Source organism: Cervus elaphus, chromosome X, assembly GCF_910594005.1.
Source record: "Cervus elaphus chromosome X, mCerEla1.1, whole genome shotgun sequence".
NCBI classification, from domain to species: domain Eukaryota; kingdom Metazoa; phylum Chordata; class Mammalia; order Artiodactyla; family Cervidae; genus Cervus; species Cervus elaphus.
In genome coordinates this window covers 140,288,782-140,296,530 of record NC_057848.1, presented here as the reverse complement: position 1 = coordinate 140,296,530, position 7,749 = coordinate 140,288,782, and the positions used below count along the sequence as shown (strand labels likewise).

General features: G+C 37.3%; 1 non-coding gene across 1 annotated transcript; it reads left to right on the top strand.

Annotated features, from left to right (window-relative positions):
• The first annotated feature begins 6,956 nt into the window (after nt 1–6,956).
• TRNAG-UCC lies at nt 6,957–7,029 on the top strand. Its single transcript has one exon. It is a non-coding gene; the product is annotated as a tRNA-Gly (tRNA).
• Nucleotides 7,030–7,749: the final 720 nt, after the last annotated feature.

Below are 7,749 nucleotides of genomic sequence, written 5' to 3'. Positions count from 1 at the left end.
ATAAAAATCCTCTTTCTTTTACTATTGCTCTTTCTGTTTAAAAAAAAAGATTTTAATTCAATCACCATTTCATAATCATAAATGTATCTCTAAAGAGTAGGTAAAATGTATTTTAAAATATTGAGGACCCTTGAGAGCATTTTAACAATGTTAATTAATATTGATTTTGGTTCCTGAAATATATATGACTGTAAAACTTTAATTCCTTAACATGGTCCATTATTCTTATAACTGTGTAAAAATTACTCAGTCCTGGGTCCCATCTAATCCTTCAAAGTACAACTACTTTCATCTACCACCATCAGTGTATTCTGACCACAGATGTTTTCATCCATGCTGTGAAAGACCTTGCTACATGATTTCTGAAGAGTGAATTAAATGAAAATGATAAATATAGTCTGACCTATATGGACAAACCGTCTCATTCCTTGAAATTTATTTGGAGCTTGGCAGTTAGCTTTATCTTTAAAGTGCTTTTAAGTTACTGCCTTTCACACACTGGACACAACATGAGATCGAGTTCTCTTGAATTCATTTCATGACCTTTTCCTTCCTTTACTTATGAAGAATTCGTAAGTCATTTTGTTGTACATTGTAGATGTTTAATGCCTTGGTCATGCACACTTATGCCCCCCACCACCCACAAATTATCTCAGAGCCCCAAGTTGAAAGAAGATAATGGTTTAGGGGAGTTATGTTCTAAGGGGAGCCAGGATTTTTTTAATAAGAACTGGTAAGACATTCAGACACAGACATGACTGTCATGAAGGAAAAAGTTTGTTCTGCTCACAGATCCCTAGCAGCACAAGACAGGCTGCCATGCCAGGCCATGTGGGGAAGCACCAGCGTCAGTCAGGAGGTAGACAGAAGAAGAGAAAACCACGGTCACAAGCCTATGTTGTGGTTTCCATGGAAAGGAACTGGTGAAACAAGGTAAGCAGGTTTAGGATTGGGTAGTTTAAATAATTTCAGTGGACTCTGTGGCATAGCAGCTATTCCTATTTGTCTGGTACCTGGTTCTGGGGTATTTGGGGCAGGACGATAGTAGCCCAGAGTGCAAGAGCCCAGTAAAAGAAGTAACTGGAGAAACGGCTCTGGGTTGGTCGGTCTGCATGTGAAAGGCGCATCTCCCAGGCGAGCTGTTTGCTGTCTCTCTAGGAATTGGCTAAACCCCCGGGAAGATCAGTGCCTTCAGGGTCAGCAAGGCCACAAGATGTCAAAGCACGAGAATATACAAAAATAAAAGCCTTGGCTAATACAGATTGATGCCCATGGTGAGAGAGAGCTCTCACCTGCATGACTGATTTGTGAGCTCATCCAGGAAGCAACTGTCGTATCATTATATGCCCAGCAAGAACAAGCAGAGCCTGGCCTGTGGGAAGTATCTATAGATATTTAGTGTATTCTAGAGCCTAGGCTGAACTACTTAGTAAGTTGCCTCTTGAAATTTGTAACAATATTTGGGAGGAAAACAAAAGAGCAAGATAGAACCCTATTTTGCTTATCTAATAACAACAGTAATCTGTAACACTTTTTTTTTTTGAGTGCAGCACAGCTTCACTAAATTCCCTACATATGTTTCCAATATTTGACAGATGTGAATTTCATATGGCACATAGAATTCAGTGTCTCAGCTCTTTGATGAGTCCTAACCTCCTCTCCTGGCCTTCCTCCCTTTCTAAATCCATAAACTACTCCCTTTCAGCATCTGTGTATCTGTGCTCACTGCCGTAGTGCTCAGGAGATCAAACATATCTGTCAGTCCAGCAGGAAGCATTTATTGCATCCAGGGAGTGCACAACCCATAGAGTGTATATGCGTAAATAACCAAACCTAAGTAAATTACTGCTGTTGAAATGAGTGGAAGCAACAGGCTCCTCTTTAAGGCTAAGCAAATTCAAGTTGTCCTTATTTTTTTAAAAGGCTATTTGGGGAGTCACAAAAGCAAAAGATATTTTTAAGCATTTTAACTTAAAAAAATTAGATTATCTTTAAAGGATATTATGTGCATTCAATAAGTTTATTTCACATCATCAAGTTATGAGTTTATAAAAGGTGTTTTACATTCTGTAAACCCTTTGAAAAGTTTTAATAAAAAGTTTTTTTTAAAAAAAGAGGTATAAATTAACAGAAGTTAATGCCAGAATTTGAACCTTGATGATTAACTGGAGAAGGAAATGGTACCCCACTCCAGTACTCTTGCTTAGAAAATGCCATGGACAGAGGAGCCTTGTGGGCTACAGTCCATGGAGTCACAAAAGAGTTGGACATGACTTAGCAACTAAACAACAATAATTTAATACACCTCTTTTATGTGTAAAGGCCCAAGCAACCCTCATCTTGATCAAGAAGAGCACTAAAGTTTGAGGTTTGCTTTGAGGAGTTGTTTTGTTTTCTGATTAGAGTTCTTAAAGTCAACTGACTGGCATAAAATTGCATTTTCTTTATCAAACTTACTGGCATAGTAACTATTGTAACGAGTCCTGGTCCCACATGTTTTCTCTTTTTAATTAATTTTTTTATTGAAGGATAATTGCTTTACAAAATTTTGTTGTTTTCTGTCAAACCACAACATGAAGCAGCCATAAGTATACATATATCCCACATTTTTTAAATTGAAGTATAGTTGATTTACAATGTTGTGTTAATTTCTGCTTTACAGCAGATTGATTTACAGTTGATTTACAATGTTGTGTTAATTTCTGCTTTACATACATATTTATGTATATACATATGTATATGTATATGTGTATATATACATATACATATGTACACAGCAGATTGATTTACAGTTGATTTACAATGTTGTGTTAATTTCTGCTTTACAGCAAAGTGATTGTTACAATTACAGCAAATAGTTATACATATACATAATATTATTTTCCATTATGGCTTATTATAGGATATTGTATTCAATATATATTGTATATATATTCAACATGTTGTATTCAATATAGTTCTTTTTGCTATACAGTATGACCTTTTTATTTATCCATTCCATATATAATCACTTACATCTGCTAATCTCAACCTCCTATTCCATCCCTCCCCCAGCCCCTTCCCCCTTGGCAACCACCAGCCTGTTCTCTATTTAATTCTATTTCATAGATAGGTTCATTTGTGTTGTATATGTGAGTCCACATATAAGTGATATCATATGGTATTTGTCTTTCTCTTTTCTAAATAAAAATTTTATTTATTTATTTTTGGCTGTGATGGTCTTCATTGCTGCATGGGCTTTTTCTTTCTTTGTGACCAGCAGAGGCTACTCTCTAGTTGTGGTGCATGGACTTCTCATTGCGGTGACTTCTCTTGTTGTGGAGCACAGACTCTAGAGTGTGGTGGCTTCAGTAGTTGGGGCACATGGGCTCTCAAGCACAGGCTCAATAGTTGTGGTACATAGGCTTAGTTGCTGCATGGCATGTGGGATGATCTTCCCAGATCAGGGATCAAACCTGTGTCTCCTACATTGGCAGGCAGATTCTTATCCACTGCATCACCAGGGAAGTCCTGTCTTTCTCTTTCTGGCTTAGTTCACTTAGTATGATAATCTCTAGTTGCATCCATGTTGCTGCAAATGGCAATATGTGGTCTTTTTATGGCTAAGTAGTATTCCATTGTGTGTGTGTAGATCTTCTTTATCCATTCATCTGTCAGTGGACATTTAGATTGTGTCCTTGTCTTGGCTGTTGTGAATAGTGCTGTTATGAACATAGGGGTGCGTGTATCTTTTTGGATTAGAGTTTTGTCTGGGTTATATGCTGGGTTCCTTTTTTTTTGTTAAATTCCCTTTGTATTACATGGCCTTTGAACTTACATTTTAGGACTGGGAAAAGCTGTATGGCGTGGTCAAAAACTTTGAAACTAAATCAGGAGACTAGTCTGAGTAGCTCCATTTGCTCTGTTCTTAACTATATTGTGGTTTGGGGCTGATCATTGAATGCCATGGTATCTCTAAATAGAAGTGATCTGGACTCAGTTATCTCTATATCCCCTTTTTGTTTTAAAATAATGGTTACAAGTAAGATTGTTAATGTAAATATAAGATGAAATACTGAAGGTCTACATGGACTGAAAGATTTCACTGAGGTTGAGTATAATGTGATTTAGATCAGACTGGTTTCCAAACTACATGAAATCATTAATAAACTACCAAAAAGAGATGCTTCTTATAAGTAATGTATTGATCTTCTGGAATCAGTGGATTCCAGAAATTGTCCCCCAAGACTCGATATCAACTTGGAATAAAATGATCAGAGTATCCATTAACTGACTGCATTATTATTAATTACTACCCAAATACCTAGGAAACATGGTTATTGTATAAACATATCCTAAAGAGGGAATGAAACCAGTTTTACAAATGCTGGATTTAAATACTTAAGCAACTTTAGCCTGTTGCAGAAATAGTTTTGAAAATGGACTCTTTGCTTTGAAAAGAAAATATTAAACTCATTTGAAGATGGTGAACTAACAGAGAAATGAAATCAGTTAATGATACTCTTCTCTATTAAATCATTCCGTGAGTCATCAAGGGATTTAAATGCTGCTTAGTCTTCAATATCTGACCTGTGCTCCTCACCTAATTTCTTGCCACTCTCTCCCTTTGCTTCTTCTGCCCTCACCACTATGCTAAGCATGTCATCAAGGGAGCCTTCTTTAGATCCCACATTAGATTTTATATCCCTGTTATACTCTTCCTTGGAAGTGTTCTGTATTTCGTAACAATCATCATGATTTCAGTGACATGTTTAACGTCTATCTTCCCTCCTAGAATATAGCTGAAGAAGTCATGATTAATGCTGACATTTTGAGGGATATATCCCAATGGCTTAGCATAGCATCTGCTATATGATGTGTGCTCAGCAAGTGTGCTGAGCAATATAATTTAAAATCTCATCTAGGTATTTAGAACACATGAACAGTACCTGACAACTTGTGAGTTAAAGCTAAAGAAGGGAAATTTTTAAGTCTGTATTATTATTCCCTAGTCCCCTTTAGTGGGGCAATGTAAACACAGAGAAAAACAGGATTGATGAGTGTGTGTGTGTTTTGGGGATGGGCAGAAAAAAGATTTAGGTAGAGGGCACCTCAAATACCTGTGACGTTGACAAATGACTGACACAGAGAAAGTAAAATCATGTCCTATTTTTGAGAGCAAATTTGGTGACTTATAGACACAAATAAAAGGTTAATTTATTAATGGCTGAAGAAAGTAGAATATAAATCTGAAGGGAGGAAAGATAATTATCTTATTTTTTAATGTTTTATCTGCTGTTTACTGTAACATGCTGTCTCTTGAGATATTTATTTTCTTTAGTTAACAAGTAAGGTTTCCACTGTGGTAGCAAAATAAAGAGGTTTTTAAAGAATTTTGTGTGAAAAGTGGTTTATCTCTGGGCTGTTTCTCCCACCAGAAGTCTGATTGGTCACACCTACTTAATAGCAGCTGTTGGCTTCAGGAAATGTCAAGGAGCCTGGAAAGCAGGAACTGCTGATATTGCATAAGAGGGAGCAGGCGAGTATGAGAAGGAAGGAATTGACTCTGTCCAATTTATTCAAACCCCTAGCAGCTGTTCTCAGAACAGGCTGAATTGAAGATGCCGTCATAGCCAGTTGTGTCTGGATGTACACTGCATAACAGCCCGTCCATGCTTAATTATTATGAGCTGCCCATTTGTGTCGTCCAAACTCAATACGCAGAGTATCCACACAGTGCCAAAGCACTGCGGAAAAAGAAAAATCGATTTCATCAAAACTGTCTCTTTTTCTCCCTCAGTGATTCCCTAGTGTCTCTCCAGAGCTAGGTGCATCAGAAGCATGTGAGATGGTCATTAAAAATACGGAATTTGAGCCTTGTTATAAACCTCTTGAATCAGAGTCATCAAGTATGTGGCCTAGGAATATGTATTTTATTAATTTCCTGATAAGCAATAAGGCTAACAACTCTCATCAACATATTACTGAGTGATATAATTGATTTTATAATAACTTTTTGATCATTTGTTGTTTTTCAAGACACATGTAAAAAGGGCAGAAACTGTATTTTCCAGAAGTTATAAACCAGGAGATTGACATCCTAAAAATACAGTGTAATGACGTGGAAAGAGAACAGGATCTGGTTTAGTAGAGTTCAGTTCTAATGAGGTCTTTGCTTTGTGGCTAATACTGTGCTTTTGACTAGAAAAGATTGAATGTGAAACTACTGATATTTGAATTTTTTGACCCCCCCAGTGGTATTTTTATACGCTTCAGCCCAATTATTTCGCTCTCTGAGCATTGTTTCCTGTGTTTTAAATGGTCATTTAACAGAAGGCTATTTTTTAGAATTCAATGAGCTTTTATAAATAATCCCACTCTAAAACTATATAACGCGAGCTCTTCTTTCATCTCCTTTGGCAACCACACCAACCACACTACTAGTAAATGCTAGTTGTTATGTTTGGGCATTGTATACCATTGGATTATGGTCTGCAGTAATTTTTGTTGTATGTACACATAAAATCTGCTCCACACTTTGGGAAATTTAATTATGACTGTAAATCTGTGCCATCATATGAGAGTTCTCATGAAGAACTTGGGCTTCTTGTATGCCTTGGCTAGAATGGCTTCTTGTAGTTGTTGCCTTTCTGGGTGTCCTTACGCCATTCTTTCAGCCCTGGTTCCCTCTGTTTTCTTGATTGAGCAGGCCTCAGAGCAGCTGCTTAGCTATGTTGCTGTTATTCATTGTCAGCTTCATCCAGGGAAGAGATGTTCAGTTCCAGGAAGAGCTCTCCGGTATTAGCATGCTGGCCAAACTCCAGGACCAGGATGGTGATTCCAACCAGCTACTTAAACTAAAAGGGGGGTTCATTGCCATAACTAACCGAATTTCTTCCAGTAATCTTTGAGCAATTATTGATATGTTATTTGAGAGAAATCTTCTAATTTTAAAAAATGTGAAGATTGTAGGGAATTCCCTGGTGGTCCAATGGTTAGGACTCCATGCTTCCACTGTTGGGGACCTGAGTTCGATCCTTGGTCAGGGAACTAAGATCCTGCATTCTGTACAGTGTGGTCCAAAAAAAAAATATGAAGGTTATAATTTGCCCAAGAAAAGATTGATGGACAAGTTTTTAATACTCAGAAAACTTTAGGGGATGATCCTGACAGAGATGAATTGCGGGTACTGTGACAGGGAATTAGTGATTTAGGGGGAGCCACAATTAGATTACCAAGAACAAGTTGAAGGATTTATCGCTTGAACTTTCTTTTTTTAGGTAACTGACTTGTAACTTAAGATATTTAATGCCTCTCATAACGTCCTTCTGAAAAAGTTGGGAAAATAAGTGTTTTAGATTGAACAGGTGGGATTATAGCCAACTGAGAATTCTGCTAAAGGAGAGTGTTGTTCAGAAGAAATCCTAAGTGGTCTCTGTGCAGTAATGTGCTGGAGCCATACCAGCTCTTGAGAGTTCTTTGTACACATTTCTTCCCAGTGCCTTATTTGGTGAAATCACATTGGTAGGTTGAAATCGACCATTGTGGGACTATTCATACCAAGGAAATTGGTCAACAGTACAATCTGGGCTTTATTTCTCTCTAGAGAAGCCATTGTTAAACATTTACCAGCACACCATTGGGCCTGTTTTTTTTTTTTTTTCTCAGTTTTGAATTCAGTCACTAAGAAATACTGTATTTATGAGTTAATGTGGTAGAGTTAGGGGAGAAAAGGATGTCACTTGCCCTCTGCTGAGGTAGCTTCTTGTC